Source organism: Falco rusticolus, chromosome 6 (assembly GCF_015220075.1).
Source record: "Falco rusticolus isolate bFalRus1 chromosome 6, bFalRus1.pri, whole genome shotgun sequence".
Classification (NCBI taxonomy): Eukaryota; Metazoa; Chordata; class Aves; order Falconiformes; family Falconidae; genus Falco; species Falco rusticolus.
Window position 1 is genome coordinate 1325424 of NC_051192.1, and position 20874 is coordinate 1346297.

A 20874-nucleotide genomic window follows, 5' to 3' on the forward strand; every position below is an offset into this window, starting at 1 on the left:
TGGGGTGCGCCGCTGGGAAGGCTTGTGTGTGTGGAGAGGTTGGTTCCCTCTAGATCTGCGTGGCTGCGGATGCACTGCAGCTCTGCGTCTCCTCCGGCGAGCTGTGTGTCTCCGGGGGAGAGAAGGCAGTTTTGCTGTCAGGAGGAAATCCCCTTGGTCTCGTTGCTAGTAGAGGAGATGCACTTGAACGAGCAGACCCTCCCAGCCTTCCGTGCAAACCCTCTGTCACATCATCCTTAACATAGCAGCCCAGAGAGGGTACCAGGGTACCCCTGCCTGTCCAGCAATCTCCTGTCTTAACAACGTTCTCAGAGCAGACTAGGGTGAAGTGTCTCAGGAGGTGCCCTTGAGGTTCCTTCGCAGGAGGATTGCCATTGCTTTTGAGCTCACACTTTCCAGTCCTCGTGAAGAAAGCATTTAATTTTCAAGTACTTCAATACCTAAACAATGTTTAATATTTTAGTGTGTTTGAATGTCTAAGTCATTTCTTTAAGAGCAGGCTAGAACCGGATTGTTTTGCTGTTCTTTATTCCCACTCCTCAAATGACATAGGCTCTGTGTGGGCTCTACCCCCTTCCTTGTGGGACGGTGGGAAGCTCATGACCATTCCAGCAGTGCTGGAGAATAACTGTCCTTGCTGTTATACCATGTACTGTGCTGTATCTTCTCCCATCACCCAAGGTCTCCTGAAGCTCCTCTCTACCCTGCCTTGGTAGGGAAGCAGTCTACATGGCATCATGCTCCTCTTAATCACCAATCATGCGATGGCGATGACTAAACTTGCGTTACAATGAGCTGGCTTTTTTTTTCCTCCCCAGTGAAATGTTTCTTGCAGAAAAAATGAGGCTTCACTAAACTCTAATTTCTCTTTCAGAAGATGCCCATCTCCATGTATTCAGAAGTACTTTTTCAAAGAAAACTTCAGAGTTGTTTTTTTTTTTAAGGGAGTAGATATGTAGATTTTTAAGTGATATGTAGATATTCCAGAATTTTAAGTGTGCTATTTTTAGCCTCCTTTTCTTGTGCTACTAAGGCTAAAAGGCTAAATTAAGTCTTGTAATTATTTTTCCTATCTCATCTTTTTCATTGTTTTGTGGATGTTTTATTATCTTGCCATTTCTGAAAACATTTCACACTGGGAAAGCTCAAAAATAGTAAAAGAGAAAGAAAATGGTAGAAAAGGAAAAAAAAGGTGGTAGTGAAAAGATGTTTAGGAGGAAATGTTTTTATTGCACTTGCCAGCAGGAGGAAAAAGTAGAGGAAATAAATTCTTTTTCCTCATAAAAACTCTTACTGATGTAGATGTTTAGAAGTTTAATTGAAGAAAAAATCATATTTGGGCATGCCTGAACAGATACAATTTTTCCTGCCCTGTTTTAACCTTCCTCAGTTCTCCTTGGCATCACTGCTAGTCCCCTCTGCCCCTCAGGCCGTGTCAGAGGCATCTGGAACGAGCAGATAAGAAGGAGCCTTGGGGGGTGCAGCCCGGGAGCAGCAGGGCCGTGCTGGAGGGCAGGAGGCAGCGTCAGCTTTGGGGGAGCTGGGTGGGCAGGAGGAGCTGCCGTGTGCTTGGAGGGGCGACTTTCCAGGGGGAAGCCATCGGGGGGGAGGCTGTGCCTGTGTGATGGCAAGACAATAAAAGGTCTAGGCTGGCATTGACTGGGCAGGCGGTGTGCCTGGCATATTGACCGGGCAGGCGGTGTGCCTGGCAGCTGGCAGAGGATTACTGGCTGCAGGAGTAACCTTCCAGGAAGTGCTGTTGAGAGATTTTATCTTTTCGTTTGGAGAATGTTGAGTCTATGCAAATACCTGAGCACAGGGAAGAAAACAACCCTGGGCACAGGGCTCCTGAAATGAAGAAAAACGAGCCCTAAGTTAGAAAAATGGGTCAAAGCACTTGGGCCCAGAAACTCTAACCCCGTTAGAGTTCAATGGAGGTATTGGAAGCAGCTTCAAAGATTCCTTCCCACTCCTTAGTGCAGTGGTTGAGACACTGGTGGGAAGCATGAAGTGCCTCTCTGAGGGCTCAGTCTCCTGTTAGGTGCCCTGTGTTATCTGTGCAATATCAGCAAATAATTGCTAATCAGACAGAAACACCCTCAGACTTCACACTCAGTGCCTGTCGAACAGTTCGCTGGGTGCCCCTTTGCACTTACACGTGGCAGGTAAGAGTGCAGATATGAACTGCGCTTACACGTAGCAGATACAAATTGCATTACTCTGATGTCTTACACTGTCTGTCCGTTCTTTACCCTAAAAAGCTGTGGTAAGGGTTGAGCAGTTCTGATCAGATTTGGTCAAGGGGGAAAGTCTGAAGAATATTTTTTCTTGCAAATCAGTGTCCAGAGTAAAATCAGTGTCAGAGTAGGAGAGGCCCATAGGAGTGCGATCCCTACGAAGGGCAGCCCCATGTCTGGTCTGAGGAAGTCTGGAACCCTGCAACTTATGGCTTCTTTACCTAAGGAGCAGTAGTAGGAATAAAGGTAATAGGAAGGAGCTGGAAGGCTTTATGATGGGAATACTGCCAAACTGCAAATATTCTATAAATGTAATGGCTGGAGGAGTAAGGCATATAGGATATAAACCTCCAGAAAACCAGATTTCATGGCTCTGTTGCTCAGAGAACAACATGTTTACTGGGAATTTTGGATTACAACTGGATTTCTCCATCGACTGTGATCAGCGTGTGCTATGTTCTAAGTGGGCAGGCGACTTCTGCCTGCGTTAAATTAAGGAGTGCAGTGTTATGAATAGTTTCCTTACTCAGGATGGCATTACTCCAAGCCTCAAGGTAATTTATATCTCAGGTAGGCATGCTGTAGTTTAACAAGGCTAAATATGGAGAAATGAGAGCCTGATGTGGAACCATATGCTCTGTAAGCAACAGCAGAGTTTATGAAGGATAGTTCAATATTCTTCATATTGTAGGAACAAGCATAAGCAGATTTTTTTTAATTGGATTTTGGGACAAAGCACAGCTGGTACAAAGCTTTAGCAGGAATTCAAATGCTGCTGCTTATTAATGCAGCAAGTGATTATTTACAAGTCCTAGTTTTTTCTTTGCTGTTTAATACTCTTGACAGCCACAGACCTACATAGCATTTTGCAAATGGAAGGTTTTTAGAGAAAATCAGCTGCTTGTTCTTACAGCCCCTCTAGAATTAAGGCATTTTACCAAGTCTCTGGAAGGTGCTTGGCAAGGCAGGAGAACTTACCCACAACTTGCTAGAGGTAATCTTGCATCTTCCTTGGCAAAGAATGGGTGGGAAGCAAGAGACAGACAGTGTGTAAGTATCTTTCCGGTCAGTTTAAAAATAGCACGTTGGAAAAAAAGTCACACACATGACTTAACCATTTTTCTTCTCTCTGCTTGGAGAACTGGGAAAAAGTGTATTTGACAAATGAGTTATCTCATCAGCCTCTCAGCAGAAGAAAACCTTTTTGAGCAAGAAAAGATCCACCCTTTCCCAGTTACTCTGCAGTTCTTATTTTAGTGTTTTGGGAATAATGGTCATTTGGGGATTTTTTCAAGTGTTGGGGTTTTTTTTGTTTTGTTTTGTATTGGGTTTTATTTAATTTTTTTGTTTTACCAGAGAAGAAAGGAGGCAGCACATAGAGACATTAATTGATTGCTCCTTCTCTACTTCAGAATTGCTGGTGGAGAAAGAAAACCCAGCGATCATCCTTAGTGCACACAGGCTTCATAGTATTTGGCACAAGGCAGCACACAAGATGAAAGTGTGTCTCTTGACAGCCAGCTTCGTACTGGCAGCCTTTACTCCAGGCAACAAATTAATCCACTCAACTGTGTTCTGCATAATTGTTGATACTGTCTTAATTGGTACCATACGTTTCTCCATGTCGACATGTCCATCATGTTAATGTCTAGGGACTGTTGTTTCCTGCCGACTCGGGAACAGCACAGCCTGCTCCATCCTAACTGAACTCCTACCTAAGCAGCCTTAGTAAGAAATTTGACTTTATGGCAAAGGAAAAATGTAGAGCCATGTTGGGGCATGACTTAAAATTCATGGGGGAAAAAAAAAAGGGACTCCTCATTTCAGTAGCATTTGGAGATGAGCCAGCTCTTCAGGGCTTTTTAAAGGCAATCTGGTTCAGCAGAAGTCAAGTCTAAAGGCAAAGGAGCTTATTCTCCTGCTCCCAGGAAATCTGTGGCAGGGGCTGGCAAACATTTTCCAAGCGTGTCACAGTGGGGTGTCCAGGGCGAGGCAGCTGCAGAGCTAATTGACCTCAGTGCACTGGTGGCTTTGCGGATTGGGATTAGCATTTTTAATTTTGCCCATTAATGAACTGGCAGCCAAGGCAGAGCCTGGAGTGCAAGTGCAGTGTGCTCTGCCCCCAGCTCCTCCGTAGGCTGTGGGCAGGAAGGTGCTGGGTGGTAGAGCTGGGTGCAGCCCAGGCTGGGGTGACCATGCATAGTGTCAGCACCAGGCAAAGGAATCGCTGACCCTTCCCTCCTGGCGGGGCAGGGTGGAGGCACTAGGGAGCGTTACTGGATGCAGTTGCCCGTGAAGAGGCAGCCTCTAAAAACCCCAAATCAGGCACTGAAATAAAAGGGCACTTCCGACTCTCTCTGGCCATTTCCACATCTCCTAAATAAGAAGTACCACCATTCCTTCGTTTCACCAAGGAGTTCCGTGCTTACAGTCACTGAAGCTTGCAAGCAGTCAGGATCTCCAGGACAGGCATCTCACTGAGGGCTGTATGGAAAATGAATAGTTCTGCGTTCAGAGAAGTGCTGGAACCATGCACAGTATGTAAGGCACAAGCCAGCAAACCGAGTGCTAAAGAGCAAATGTTGAATTATTTTTTCAGTTAGTGCCACCTCTGGTAAGCATTGAAGTATCTGGGATGGAAAAAATGGCATGTGGTTATGAAATGTGAGGCTGTAGCATAAGGCAAATGTGCAGGGAAGGCAAATAATGTTTGCGTGTGTGACCTCCCTTCAGACACCTCTGTGGGCTAGGTTATAGACTTCACTTCCCCAGTGAAAGTGTTTGCTGTGTTACCGCCTGCACACATACACACACATGCTTTCTCATTTCCTCTTTCTGCTCCTACAGTTAATTGATATGAACTACACTTCTTTACATCATTTTATATGCCATCATCTCTTGTTCAAGCTGTTGGCCAGTTTTAAGCAAAAATATGCAGAGATGAGGGAAAGAAGACTTCTTCCCTGTCCTTTTGTAAAGCTGTCGGTGAATATTTAGGCTACAGCTGGAGGTGTATGGTTGAAAAGCTCATTTAAGAGAGCAGCAAAACACATGGAAACACGTTTTGTGGAGGTTTTAAATTGTAATGTTGACATTTGGGTCTGGAGAAGAGAAAAGCAGGAGGGGAAAAAGGAAGAAGTTTTGCATGGATTTTTTTCAAGCATAGCTAGAAAATACTGAGCCATCGTGTTTTCCATCGTGTTTTATTTAAGAGTCTTGGCATACTCAGAAACCTTTTTTACATGTGGAGTGCAGTGGCAGTATTGGTAATCAATATGCCAAGAGAAATGTCATTCTTTTGAAAGCTGTGGGCTGCCTTGCCCTTCGTGGTTTCCAGGGACTGGTATTGGGAAATAAAAAAATAAAAAAAGCTGCTTCAGCAAATCAGCATGAGACAGATGAAATGGCTGAACTAAAGGAAAATCTTTATGCAAAAAAAATGCAAAGTGAGACCTCCAAGCTATTTCTGGCATCTCTCTGTACACCTTTGGTGTGCCAAAGCACATTTGCAGTGCTGAGTGTCCTGTCTGATGCAACTTCAAGCTCAGAATCATGCAGTCCCACAACTTCCACCCCAAATCCTTTCTTATCCTCAACCCGAAGGATTTGGTTAACAGCTGGATGACCTTTTCTTCTTTCCTAAGTGTCTTGAGGCTTCCATCAGTTTAGTCACTGCAGATAGGTGCAGCTGAGAAATGCAACATTTCCAGGTAGCAGAGGGAGGTGCAGGTTGCATGCACAGAGGGTTTGTAATCACTAAAGTGTCTTAATGAAAGAAATGGCCCAAGAGGGCCATCACACAGCAAGTGAGCGGGCTCAGCAGTTTGTCTCCTGCCTGGGTGGGAGCCGGGCAGGACCTGACCACAGCACTGCTGCTGCTTGTGCGGGGCAACCCCCTCCCTCTATTAGTGCTGGCAAAGTCCATGCAAGTCATCGCTCTGGTCCCAGCGTGGGGGGGAACAGGAAAGCAGGTGGGAGCTGTGATCCCATGGCCACGATCACGCGTGTCTCCTGCGGGAGAGCCCTGCAGCACATCCCACCGGCTGTCACAAGGCCTGCGCTGCCAGGCGCTGCCTGAACGCTGTTTAAGCATCGCTTAGTGCTGACTTGCTTTAGCAGCTGATGGAATTGTGGTGTAAAGCAGTTCAAAACAGCGATCAAACTCGGGATGCCTGAGCTGCTGCTAGCAGGGACGAGGTGTTTCTGAAGGAAAAAACCCTACATGTTTATGATTATTTTAAGACACCTCCCCCAATGACTTTCTAAAGCAGTATCTGGGGAGCCTTTCAGATTTCCGTACTTGTCTTGTGTCCTTCAGTCTGTGAGAACTCTGTAAAGAATCCTCAAAGATGCGATTTAAGTGTGTTTTTTCAGCACCTGAAGTGATTACATCATCTTGTAATATATATATATATAAAAAATCAAGCCATAGCAGCCTTCCATTTCATAATGTGTATCACCACAAGGGAGACTTGAACGCTGCATCTGCTGATCAGATGCATAGTGCAGTGCTGCTTTGGTCCCCTACTGCTTTAATTGCATGTGGTAGCAGATTTTTTTAGGACAAAAGGTTTATATTATCTTTTCCAACTGAAACTTCATTGAAGTTGAGTAAGGAATTGGAATTTGGGTAGGATATTGTATCTAATGTAGTTACTTGAGCATTTGGAAAGATCAGTTAGGAACCTTGAATGATAAAAAACTGGGCTGCCTGATACTTCTAAATTAGACATTGCTTTTCATGAGAATTGTCTTTTAAAATATATTTCTACTATAAAATCATCAGCTGTTGTTTTTCGGTACTGTTCAGTTTAACCAAAATGCCATTGTTTTCTCCATTCCTTCTATGTTCCTTGTAGTATTTGTTGCAATTTTCTGGGGAGAGAAAAGGTCACAAACAGACTTGGCTCAAACACTGCAGCAGCTTTTCGTTGCTTCTGCTTTTGACCAAGTCTAAATATTGCTTATTCCCAAAAGATGTAATTTCTGGAAATGGGAATGCTTTTCTGGGGCTAATGCTGGCTGAGGGAGGAATGGTGGTGTTTCCTTATCACTTCTCATAAGCTGCAGTGGTGCCTGCTGGCTCTGCCGGTGACCTGAGAGCCTTCAGCCCTGCCTGTCAGCTCCCACCTTGCCCTCCATAAACACCCTCCGCCAGTCCACCCTTGCTCAGCTTGGGAAGGGAACAGTTCCAGTCCAAGCCAAACCCTTGTAAATCACATATTAAAAATGTTTTACAAGCCTGTGCACTAAATGGGAAACATGCACACAGGGTGCGTTGTTCACGTATGGCCGTAACTGAAGGCAGAAAGAGCAGGAAAAGGGGAGTGAGGCCACGTGAAAAGCCCAAGGGAAACAGTCCCCGGCTGGGCAGCTACATGGCCGTGGGCCCCTTCACAGGTTGCTGGCTGGCTGCTGCAGCTGCATTCAGCTCTCGGAAACATCTCTTAATTCCAATACATGTAAAGATGCCCAAAAAGCACCTAGGAGCCAGACAAATTCAAATCCCCACTCTGTGAGCAAAGAGGCTGCTGACTGTAAGGAAGGGGAGAGGATCAGCTTCCCCCAGTGGCCTGGGGCAGAGCAGGGTCCGGGTGGAGGGAGCAGAGGCTGCTGGAGGAGCAAGGGGAAAAGGCAGAGGGCATCAGGAGGGATAAGGTGGGCTGTCTGCCAGGTCTGAGGGTTAGGGCTGCTTGGCAGGAAGCAACAAATAGGTGTGAGCCCCAGCGTCAGGGGGAAAATGTCCTGAGGGCTTGCTGCAGTGGCACAGTTTGGGACTTAAAGCCTGGGGATGGGTGTCCCAGCAGTTGCAGTCACCAAAGCAAGCAGCTGGGCTGCTGTGCCCCCGCGGCCAGAGACCTTGCACCCTGCAACTTAAATTAAGCTGGCATGGGCCTCAAGATGTTTGTATTTTCATCCTGGCCCAGCGAAACCTTGTCTACTTGCCTTTTTTTTTTTTTTTTTTTTCCAAGCATGCTGACAAGACCAGGAGCTTGTTAAATGGGGGAAATAACCTTATATTTAACATAATTATAGTATTTTGAAGAAATGACTTGAAATAGTTTTAATGTTTAGCTGTAAAAATGGCTTTAATATTTTAGATGGGCTTTTATCCATCCACATAAGTCTTTCTGTTTCCCCCCCGGTTAAGCTTGAACTTCATAAGTACCGATGATATGAAAAGATACAATTAAATAAATGTATCTAAAGAAATTAAGTACATTAGGATGCTGCCAAGGTTTGTGCTGGGCTTACCTCTCTTGCCTTTTCTTTAGTGTTGCATCTAGGCTCTCTTCCAAAAATTTTTACACCTCGCATAGCTTGCTTTGCCTGACTAAAGCTGTATCCCAGTGTAGAGTGCTCTCGGGTGTAGCCATGGGAGTTGGAACTGGTGATCCTCCTGCCAGAGGCTGTGCCCAGCTGGGGCGGTAACATCTGAAGATGCAAGGAGGTATGACATAAATGTAAGTTACGACTTTCAGAGCTAATTTGAACATCTCGTTGAAAGACAGAGCAGGGTGAGGGAGATCTAGGCTGCCTTTGGGGTGTTTTTGTCAGCTGATGGTGGTGCTGGCCACCCATGATCTTGCTGCTGAAGCATGTTTTTGGCAAGCAGTGGTTCTTTGGCTGTGCTGGTAGCCAACAGCGGGGGCTGTGCTTCTCACCAGGGAGGGTCTTTAGTAGGAGTTGCACTGAGAGAGGCAACTTGGGAGGTGTAACCTGCAGTTACTGGAGGCTCTCAGTGGTGACAGCTTGGGGACCTCAGCTCAGGATTTTCATTGACTTTGTTTTATGAAGGGTGTTTTTTTGGTTGTTAAATGGGTACTCAAGCCCCCATGTTCCCCAGGTGCGTGGAGGTCAGCAGGCTGCTGACTGCACCACCGGGCTGGGCACCCTGGGCTGTGAGGGGTGATTTCTAGGCAGCTCTGCTGAGCTGTTTTACGCCCTGACGTCAAACTGCTGCTCTCTGATGTCTGCAGCTGCCTGGGACTGGGAGGGTAGTCAGCAAGATGGCTTCTTGTTGCCATATTTTGTCCTGTGTCCCCTTCAGGACTCAGCTGTTAGAGGCTGGAGTGCATGAAGGAGGGAGGTCTTGTTTGAAAAGGGTGTGCAAGGCAAGCAGAAGTGATCTGTCAGAGCTGGTGTGGCCCCCTTGGCTCAGTGCTGGCAAAAGCAGCCCTAACGGTGGGCACAGAGGAGCCTCCTTTACTGCAGCCCCCCCTTCACAGCTTCTGTGCCAGTGGTCTGAACTGTCGCTGTCTCCCGGTCTTTGCTTTGTGAAGCACCAAATTTCGGTCTGTTCTGTGGACTTCTATATTTGACAAGATTAAGCTGGTCTTTAAAGTAACTTGTACCCCAGTTCAAGCCAGTTCCTAGGTCCGGTCACGTATTTCCTAGGTGTCAGTCAGCTGGAGACTCAGTCAGCCAGTGCAGTGGATCTGGTATCTGCGACAGCCAGTCCATGTGGATATACTGATACAGGAGGCACGCAAGAAAAAAACAGTGACTAATATCTTGTTCAAAAGTGCCCTTTTGGGTAACTAAAGAATGACAGGATAACAGAGGCTGGTAGGAAGGAGTTTCTGCATGTCCCTGCTCCAACCCCTGCTCAACACAGGTCCAACTGGATCTAGTTGCTCAGGGCTGTGTTTACTTGATGTTTGAACACCTCCCAAGAACAGGGGTCCCACCACCTCTCTGCCTCCCACTCCAATATTTGGCCACCCTCATGCTGAAAACAGTTTTCCTAATATCCAAGTGGATTTTCCCATCTTCCATCTTGTACGCATTTGCTCCTTGTCCTTCCCCTGCACACCTCTGAGAGGGCTCTGGCTGTGTCTCCACCATAACCCTCCACCAGTATGGAGTGAACTGGGCACCTGGCCGATTTCTCAAAAGCAAAATGGGACGAGTAAATCGCTCAGTAAAGCCAGCCTGTATTCTGTGCATGAGGAGAGTGAGGTCATGCTGATGGTGACAGCACTTTGTGTTGGAAAGTTCATTACTAATTGTGTTATCTGGAATTTAATGCTCTCTTTGTGGTGTACTAAACAACTGCTGTTTAACAATGCAAAGCACTCCATCTCTGGGTTAAAGAATACCTCTGGCTTCTGTCTTTCATTAAATTTGTTCTGCTGTGTGTGCACAGCATTCCTTTCCACTTAGCCAGCCATCCTCCTAGTCTTCTAAGCAAACCAGGCCATAAAAATATTTACGTTTTTCTATAGCATTTGGTCCATAGACAGTCAAACAAGCATGGCACTGGCTAAGAAGTGGTGGGACTTGGATTCGGTGGAAGCGTTCCATCTTAAGCTGCAGCAGGCTGGCTTGCTTGCGCCCGTCCTGTAGTGAGGAGATCTCACGCAGAAAGGTCTCTGTCATAATGAAACTTCTTTTCAGGCCCCAGAAAGCAGCAGTGTGTTGGAACTGCATATCTAGATGTAACTCCAAGCAGCAGATCGCTGACAATGTCTTACTTGTAGGACTTGTAGGACTTACTCTTCTTCATTTTAAAGGCAGGCATGCTGTTCATTCAAGACGTGTTTGACACTGTTAAAGCCCCATACACAACAAGGAGATTACAGCAGATGCCCTCACCACTGCTTCAGGCTGCTAGGGATGGAGTTGGAGGCATCTCCTCTCCTGAGCCAGTCTTGATCCTCCCCCTGCTCCCCTGCACGCTGCTTACATCAGCTCTGTGATTGATGGTGCAGAATCTGGCCTTTGGGGCTTATCTTGCAGAAAAAGGTTGGTTGCTTCTATGTGCACATTTGTTGTTCCCGTTGTTCATACCCCGGGTGCGGAGCAGCCGTGGCGGCTAGGGGCCAAGAGCGCTCAATGGGAGCCGCCAGGCTGCCGCACGGTTGCAACCCAGGGCACATGCTCCAGGCCTGCAGCACGGACTGCTCGCCGATGCAGGGGTTTGCTGGAACTTACTGGATCCAGGTGTCCCAGTTCCACTGAGATTCAGTGAGATCCTGGCTCCAGGCGCTCTGTCATGTGTGCTATGCTGTTACCAGTGAGACTTAAGTAGCTACAGGGATTTTCCAGCATGCCTGGGCATCTCACTCCTGCTAATGTCAGCGTAATGTAGCAGCCTTGGCATGCTTGAAAATCCCATTAGACACTTACTGCAGCCCTGCTCAGCCAGACCCCTCAGCCAGGCTCCTCCGCTTTTCGGCTCTGCTGCAGTGGCCCTGGAGATAGAGGGAATAGGAATGCAGGAGTCAGGCCCCAGCGCTGCTGAACTGATACCGAGCTGTCCTGAAAGACAGTAAATCCTTCCAGATGCTAAGAAAACTAGCTTAGCTGTCTTACTCTGTCATACGGCAAAACCTTGGACTGAGACTGAATTTTTATTGGTTTATGTGTTTTTATACTTATATATATGTGTATATTGCTGTAGCTAAGCACAGTATGCTACACTGTTGTGGCCACTGAAAGTCAAACAGTTTCTGTAAAAGCCACAATATATTGCCCTGTTCTACTGAATGGATGTATGAATTTGATTTTATGTATCCTTTCACATTTGTATGTGTGTATAAGTAGAAATATATGGTTCTAAAGACTCTTGTCTAACATTCCTGTGGACTCTTATCTGTCATTTCTATACACACTGTATGTATGATCTATCTATCTGTCTTCACAGTGTAGCTCTATTCATCTGGTATATATCAAGCATTTGTGGGGTTTACAGAAATATTTCTTTGTGTTTTGTTTTGGCACAGATACATGAAGTGACTTTCCAAGATGACCCTCCGAGGAGTGCACTGAAGAGCTCTGGAGAGCTTGAGCGTGGTATGTACAGAGCGGGGCACACCTCCGAACTGCTCTTTCCTACCTTGAGACAGCCCACTGAAGATGACATTTATGTTAAATAACTTCCTGCTGATGGCATTATTGCAGTAAATACTAAATGAATCTGATGTTGAATGCTTAGAGTCTTACCTTCCTTGATAACTTTATGTTAATATTACATTAATTATTCCTGACTTACAATGCTGTTGAATGTTGATAAAGGCTGAGTTGCTACTTGAAATGCTGATCCTGACAGTCCTGTGGCAGGCGCAAAAATGTGATTTCCAAGTCTTAGGGGAAAAGAGGGAATATATTACTACTTCTGATTAGAGGACTTCAGAAGAAACATATTCTAGTCACATATCATGGAGCACTCGCCTGAATCCCTCTTGCTTTCAGTAGCCGATGCCTTTGCACAAGACATGAAAGAAATATACACTTCACTTTTTTTATTTAAAATTTTATGGTGCTTGCTGATGTGGAATCAGTCCGGCATGTATGAACAGTTCCTCACAAGAAAGATGCTATGTGTATGTGGAGCAGTGGGCAATTTCTTCGCCTCTGAGAGCTGACACATGGGAGCAAAGCTTGCGGAGCAAACCCAGAGGGACCACTTCTCACTGCTGTCATCTTCCCTGCAATTTTGGATCTGAGCTTTTTGACTCCAAACTCTGTTATGGCCCATTTCTGCACACCTACTGTTTATCTCAGGTATCCCATGTGTAATGCTGCCATTTTCATGATGTAAGGAACAGGGGAACTGTTTAGCAATGTTGAATGTGGCTGGACTGGGAAATCACGGTGCTTAATTTTCCAGTGAGTTAAGTGACATATTGGAAGAAAAGGGGTTTTGGACAAAATTAACAAAAGCACCTAAGTAGTTCAGGAAGCGTCAGGCATAAATTATTGAAAAACCCCCGCTGTGGTGACCTCAGGTACTGCCTCTATCAGCTAGGGGCTCCTGCACAGGCAGATGCTCTTAGGAACACCCATCAAAGGCTGTATGAATGCATCGTCCCATCAGCTGTGTTTAGCTGCTGTCCTCCAAAATCCCCTCCTCTTAGGTGCTGCAGGAGGAAATAAGCAGCTGTGACACTTCTCAGAACCTCCATCCTCCCCACACTCTGGATCACCTGTGTGGCAGGGGGAGGGACGAGGAAGGGAACAGAAATGTTCATAAAGTGGGATTTTGGGGAGTGGAGGGAACCTTCTTCCACTGTCCTGCACAAGCAACCACTCTTGGCCTTCACTGTAGGGAAAACATTCCGCCTCTCGGAGGATGTTTGAGGTTTCTGTTTGCTTGTTTATTTAAAGAGAAGGCATCTGGCACATGTACGCAAACATTAATGAGTCATTTCAAACATATTCAGCACTGCACTTGTGAGACTGGGATCTTCCGGCTAGAGGAAGAAATGTGATGGAAGGAGAGCAGGCAGACTCTGAAGGACAGATTTTCAAGCATGAGGAGGGGAGACAAACCTGATCTTTCACCTCCCTCCTCTTCCCCCCTCACAACCACTCCCAGGAGCATTTCCCACCCTCCAAAACCCCTTGGTGAGAACTTTGAAATCTGAGTTAAAATGACTGTCTTTGAGGCTGCTGTGGCCTCCACAAAGAGCCCAACGCTTGCCGTGGGTCTCTCCAAGAAAAGCAGTTTATTTCCAGCACGGCGCGGGACCACAAATAGACTTGCCGTGGGGAGGGAGAAGCGTGGGTTGGTCTAGCTCTGCCCTTTCCGCAGTGTCAGCTGGCAGCTGGAACCAGTCAAATCAATTAAAATTCATGTATATATGAGGAGTGAAGCTCTAAGAAGACTCAGCTGCTTTCTTGGAGATTTACAGGCGGCACAGCCGGCTGGGAAGCTCTGGCTGGAGCAGCGTTTGAAGGCCAGCAATGCTGGGGTCATACAGACTTACGGAGTTTCTTTACAGGAGGCAATTTCCAAGTATAAATTACTTATTTGAATCTCCAGCAGTGTAATTCCAGTTTTGGGGACAAGAGTTCTTCCTGCTTCAGATTTCTCTCAGGAAAGGAGCTATAAGCTAAATCTCCCAACAGGAAAAGGTACTCTTATATTGGGTTGCACTTCCAACAGAAGCTGTATCAGTGGCAGTGTGATTATGTTGCGTTGACTGGGCCAGGCATTCTCCTTCTGCAAAGCCCACACGCTCAAAGACTATTAGAACGAAACTTCTGTGCTGATACAAATACTTCATTTTGTTTGCTGCTTGGTTTTGTCCATTCCTGCTTCTCAGCCTTTACCATAGAGAGGGAAAGAAGGACTAAGGAACTCCCGCACCCGGGGACATGTTTAAGAAATGGAGAGAGGACTGTGTGATCCGAGCATCTACTGAACTGTCCCGCAGGCACCCAGAAAGATGCTGTCTTCTGTTTCTTCCTTCTGCCTAGTGAACTCGTTTAGATTTGCTTTTTGTAGATGGTTGCTGAATCATGCACAGAAACATTCATGGGAGGGAAAAAAGAGACTTCCTCAGGCAGTGCTCAGCAGTAAGGGGTGGTCAGACAGACTGCTGCTGCTGCAGGGAAGGCTCTGGGCATGCAGGGCCAGCACCCCTGTTTATGGAAGCAGTTTGCATTTGAGTAAAAACTATCACTTTTTTATTTATTTTCACTGTAGATTCTTTAGATAGATACGATTTATTTCCCTTTGCCTTTGGAAACAGCTGTGCCTATGTTGTGGGGAACAGCTTTACTGTGGCACAAAACTGCATCGGCTCCAGAGACATTTCATGGCGCACCAGTGTGCACAAACACTTGCAGCTACCACGTGCAGGTGAACCCTTGGTGCCCCTCCATCTTTTGGCGGTGTTGGTTCCCTGTGGGCAGCTGGGTCCAGACTCCAAGATGCAAAGAAAAAGCAGCTGCTCCATCTGCCATGGCAGAACTTGGATGCCTCCCCAAGAGTGCTCCTGGATCTGTTCATCATCCCACAGGCTTTAGATGGAAGATGGCTTAATTTTGTCCAGGTTGTTTCATGCTTCTAAATACTGCGTGCTCTGGAGTGCTGTGTGGGTGGAAGGTTAGAACTGAACCATACAGAAGTGTATATGAAGGAGAGAGGAGCTACCTCCACTTCTCAACACGGTTAATGAGTTGGGAACCAGGGTGCCTGAAATGGGCCAGTGCTGCAGGGAAGGATTTTGGTGGTCCTCTCTTTCAGTGCTGCTTGTGAGGCTGAAAAAGGGCCAGTGCTTGGGCAAGAGGGAGCAGGTGTCCAGCCCCAGAGCTAGAAATATAAGGGGTGAATAAAAGAATGGAAGAACAGGTGGAGTGGTTGCTGAAGGGGCCACAGAGTGTCCAGTGAAATGCATCTGCAGAGAAGGTCTGAGTTTTTGCATCTAGACTATGATAATTACTTTTTTGTGATTCTGACAGATGCCTGCAGAGGAGCAGAAACAAAAGACTGTGGTCTGACAGTGATTAATGCATTGTTAGCTGTGAGACTAAGAATTTTGGAAGTGGGTAAATAAGCCTTAGGCCAGGCTGTTGATTGTGTTTGAGAAAAGTGCAGAGGATTACAGCATGGGGGGAGCTGGGCTTCAGCACTTATTTACCACCGGCATCTACCAAGTTTTGTTACTTGTGTGAAACTACCCTGTTCACGCAACAGGAGGAGAAATGGGCATGTGATTTCTGAAACAAAGCTCTGCCTTAAGCCTTGGTTATGCTGAAAAAGTGGCAAAAGGCACAGCCGGCCCCAGCCTGTGTTGCCCCAGCATCTTTGTGGGGTATGGAGGCGGCTGGACAACGGCTGCAGTTTGGTACCAGCATCCAGGATGCTGCGACACTGCAAAGCATCTGCGAAGGAGGGAAACAGCTCTCGCTGTATGTATTTGCAGCTGTGGATAACTGTAAGGTAACTGAAGCTCTGCTGCACTGTGTGGTCTGCTGGAGGGTGCTTGGGCACTGATCCAGGAAGGGCCCCGCAGCGGCTGAACGCCTGGCATCCCTGCTGGGGACCGGGGCTGCTGCGGGCCAGGCCGGCTTCTGCGTGGGAACTGCCGGGGGGCACCCCAGCCCACCGCTGGGCACCTTTCCCACCCCGGTGCGGGCTCCTGCTCCCCCTCCTCTCCCCCCGCCCTGGGGCTCCCCGCGGGGGGCTGTTGGGGAGCTCCTTGTGCCCCACCGGGTGGGTAGCAGAGAGGATGGGAGCTGCGCAGGGCAGCATGTGGGGTCGGTCGGGTGCTCCCAGGGAGAGCTTGATATCTTTTTTTTTCTTTTTTTCAGCAAAAGGCATTTCTTGGAGAGTGGTGATGTGTATCACTGTGTTTCATCTGCAGGCTGTATCACAGTGTGCTTCTGCTGCAGCTCCCAGGCTGTCCCTGCTCGCATGGGGACAGCACTGCCAGCCCCGGGCAGCACTCAGGTGGGAGCTGCAGCGCAGTAGTTTGGACGGGAGCAGCTCTGGACACGCTTGGGGTGGGTTAACGGCTACCTAAGGAGACCGAGAGCTGAACCAGGAGACCGTGGGCAAGTTCAGGCACCTCCAGGGCTAGGCAGCAGCTGAACGGGAGGATGGAGCTCCCAGATTTCAGTTTTCAACCAAGCTGCCGAAATTCTGCCAAATCTTGCTTAAGGTGCCTATGGTATTTGCAGGTTTTGTTTTTATTTTAATGCCGCCAGCCTTTGATCTCCGTTGTTTGCATTCTCCTTGTGTAAAATGGGGTTACTTATGCTCAACCCTGTTTTGCACAGAGCACTGCTATCTCTGGGTGAATGTTCCTGTAGACAACCACAGCATTTAACATCCAGCGTCGCTCTGTGGTTCTGCCTGTTTCCAAGCTGCTGAATGGTGTGTCTTGGGTCTGAGGCGTTTGTCAGTGAGTTTTTGGAAGAGGGATTTGCCCAGGAGTGTATCTTCAAAGGGCTGGGGAAAGATGATGGCTGTAAGTCTTCATACACCTTAATTATTATGGCGTGAACTGGGTGCACACATCCCTTCATCTCAAGCATCCAGTACGGCACAGGACCCACTGCTCAGCACTGTGTGCAGAACCAGTGCTGGAAGTGTTTGTTACAGTAGCAAACGGCCATCCTGTATTTGTCAATTTTCTTCTGGGTTTGAATGTAAGTGCTTTAATCCTTTCAGTTCTTGGTATGAAAAGCTGTTGACAACCTGTGTCTGTCCCATGGAGGTGATGAGTATCGTGGTCTGATCCTGCTCTCCTGACTGCCTGCACTGAGGGCTCTCCTGGGCCTGTTGCAGCTCTCCTGCAGCCCCGACTCCCAGTTTCAGTCCTGAAGTGGTTTATTTCATTTGCCAGACATTTCCTCTGTACTCATGGTGTCACTCGCTGTGACTAGCACTGCTCCGTTCCTTCTCCAGAGCAACACAAAACGAACCAGCCTCCCCAAACCCCACTCCTCCCAGGCCAGGGCTCATTGCCCACAGGGCACCCAGCCTGTGCACCGTCAAAAGGCTGCTCAGAACCTTCCAGGGCTGAGCTCCATGCCATGAAAATGGGGAGCCATGCTGCTGACCTGGTGTAAACTGGTTTAGCTCCATTGATGGTGATTCAGCTTATACAAGCCGAAAATATGGCTTAGAGTAAATGAATCACTCTGCTGAAATGTAATCATCTCTGAAGCATACCTCTTGCATGGGGACGCTGAGAGGTGAAAGTTGCTTCTACCTTTTTTGGCTGATAATTCACAAATGAGCCACAACTCTGGCATGGGCGAAAGGCTGCAGTCTAGTGCACGGTCACTGTTACCTGCTACAAAATGTCACCAGTTCTGGAGAGAGATGCAGCAGCTGTTCAGCAGAGTGTAGCCCAGGTGGCAGAGGTGGTCCTGTTGTTTATACAGCTCCATAAACGAGCTCACTGCTTTGCAAAATAACAGCCCTTCCCTGAGCAGTTTCCGATGCAATTTGCTCCAGAGCGAAGCGGGACTGGGCTGCTGTGAGCCCGACGATGTTGCAAGGAAAGTCCTGGCCACTGAGGGCCACAGGAGCAAGCCCTGCGAGACGGACAGTGCAGTGTCACCAATGGGGTCACAAATGCATGGCAGTGCATCAGAGAGGAGGCAGGCAAGTGTAGGGTAGGGGGAAGAAGTTATCCTCAATGTAGCTCCATCCCTTTAAAGTCTATTTTCTTTCTGTCCTCGGTGGCTTTGTGACATGTCCCCAGAGGGTGAAGCTCGCCTTTCCTGTTGCTTCTTTGCAGGGAAGGCAAGGAAAAGAAGAATTGCTCCACCTTACAGCTGCAGGCATGAGGTGTGGATGTTAAAGGCCAGATCTGAAACAGATTTAGGCCTGCACAAAATGAGATGCTCCAAGATAGGTTTCCTCACGGGGGCCAGAGCTGCTGTGGCTGAACAGCTGTCCCAGAGGAACCTGCTGCGCTGCAGGAAGGTGCTGCCCAGGACAGTAACATTTCTGTTGCTAGAGATAACATTTTTCAGATTCCCCTGGATTCAAGGTGTTGTGACATCTGGTCACATCCATTTTTAATTTGTTTGGGTTTTTTTTCTTTTTTGGAATTGGGTCTTTTCTCAGAGGGAGCGCAGCCTGCAGGTGCCAGGCTTTTCTGGCAGCTGGAGTGTAGGGCTGCAGGACCACGGGCCCCCAACTCCGCACCAAAAGGGGGAAGGAGGTGAAGCAGGAGGGAGGCAGGCTGCTAGGCACTGCGAACCTGGCTTTCCCCGGGGTTGTTCACATCTGCAGTCACAGGGTTTTTCCAATGTGAAACGTATCAGCAGCTGCGCTAGCTGGTGGGGCAGGAGCAAGCATTGCCAGGGCTACGAAACTGCACCCTGGAAAGAGCTGCTGTGATCTGAAAGTGGAGTTTATTAACTCCGGATTTTTACAGTGTAGCTGGCACGCCAACAATATGGTCCGAACACAAAGAATCACTCACAGATATAAATCAGGGGAAGGCATCTCCAAAGGCTCCTGCTCGCCTGAGTCACACAGAGCCGCTGTGCCAAGCACCAGCAGCCTGCAGCTGGGCCACGGGCACCGAGCGCGGGCCGTGCCGATTGCCTGATTAGCAAACCCGAGAATGGCAACTGCTTTGCTGGCCAAAGAGCACAGGGGGCCTGGACAGTGGGCTTGTCCCTTACCTCGAGGCAAAGGCAGCGCGAGTGCAGGACGAGGAGGAGGTGAGCTGTCGGTCCTGCGGGGCTCAGTTGAGGGGAGGCTTTAGGGAAGGGCTGAGGGATTTGCCCCTGACAGAGGAAGCAGCACAATAGCCATCACCGTCCCAGCAATCCCAAGCCTCTGCATGCTCTGAGGTGTTTAGAAATACCTTTACCATGTTATTTTGTCTCCAGGACTAAATGGAAAGGCTGGAAAGGTTAGGCTTGTGCTACACCTTAGTGCTGCTTGATGCTGTCTCTCAGCTGGAAATAACCATCCCTGGAGTTGCACCCGAAGGGTGAAAATGTGTGTGCAGCCTTTGTCTGCACTGGCACAGCATCAGCCTTCCCGTGGGGGTCAGAGTCAGATCCCTCACCTCGCGTTGCAGTGGGCTTGCACTTGCCCTGCTGGCTGGGGGCTTAAAGGTTTTCTAGCTATGCTTGGAAGAGAACCCTTAATTTTATGCTGTGTCCTTAAGAAAGATTTAGGAGAGGGTTGGATATAGCGGTGACAGCTGACAGGATGGGGAGCACAGCAAACGGATTTGCAAGCAGCTCTCTTGCTCTGCTCCTCCTGTGTGATATGTCTCTCACTCTTCAACCGCCCTGCAAACGCTGCTTGAGCTCATTAGCACATGCAGGGTTTCTAGGAGTTAAATGAGTAATTCTGTCCTTTTTTTTTTTTTTTTTTTCTTTGAACAGGTGAAAGGCCATATATTGGGGACTGACGCTGGGTCAGAGTTGGAAGTGGAACTTCGAAACCAAAGCTTTTTGCCTCCAAAACGGTGCTGCAAGCCTCAGCCTTATACTCGGGTAAGGGCTCTATGACTGTTGAGCACTGATGAAATTTTCTTGCTGCTGCTAAATACAGTAGGACTCAGGTACATGAGTTCTGCTGTTCAAGTCTGTCTTGAACTTCCTACTTCTCATGTCTTTTCTAATACCTGATCATCTTGAACCTTCCCATTTTGCTTGTAGCATAAACTTTTCATGGGGGCGCTTTCCTGTTTGCCCCCACCCAGTAGATCATGGTATTAATCTTTGATTGGAACCTTGTTGGTATTTCTGCAGAGTAAATAGAGTTATCAAATATATTCAGAACTTAAAATTCAGGCGGGAGCAGCTTGTGTGGGTGCAGGGCTGTGCGTAGCAGAGAGGCAGAATAAAAGTTTTTTTGTGTTGCAAGACAAACTTTCCAAAAAAATGAAGGCTTTGCCACATGTTTTCTGTAACTGGCCAAATAAAATATGTTTTAAAGCATTCAGGGTCAGAGAAATAACTTAGGCTCTGGGCTTAGCATTTTTTCTTCCTCACAATAGCTTCCGCTGAATGATAATCTTTAAAACTATGCACGTGGGGGGCCAGATCCTGACCCCCGTTGCATCTGCTCTGCACTGCTGCAGAAAATGCAGAGCAGGCAGAAAGTTAGCTTAGCTGGATTGCTGGAGATCACCCTGACCCAGTTTGTCCCCTCTGGTGCAGGAGACTGGGCGCTGTGGCCAGAGCACGGCAGAAGGAGAATTTGTTGTGATACTCCTGTGTGTGGTATGTGTTGGGTGGGGGGGTGGGTGTGCTCCGTTAGCCCCTCGGGGGTGAGGTGGTCCCTAGCTACTCCCAACAGCCAAAACCGACTCTGACTGTTTTCTGGGTGTACATTGCCATACATTTCTGTATGCTCATACGGTTCTGGGTGCCATTGCTATATCAGAAATGCGTGTTACACGAAGCGCAGCTTTTA

At 47.7% G+C, this 20874-nt stretch overlaps 1 long non-coding RNA gene across 1 annotated transcript; it reads left to right on the forward strand.

The window, feature by feature from the left end:
• Positions 1–2101: 2101 nt before the first annotated feature.
• LOC119150145 lies at positions 2102–19943 on the forward strand. The gene is made up of 3 exons (XR_005104955.1): positions 2102–2165; positions 11966–12035; positions 19839–19943. It is a non-coding gene; the product is annotated as an uncharacterized LOC119150145 (long non-coding RNA).
• Positions 19944–20874: the final 931 nt, after the last annotated feature.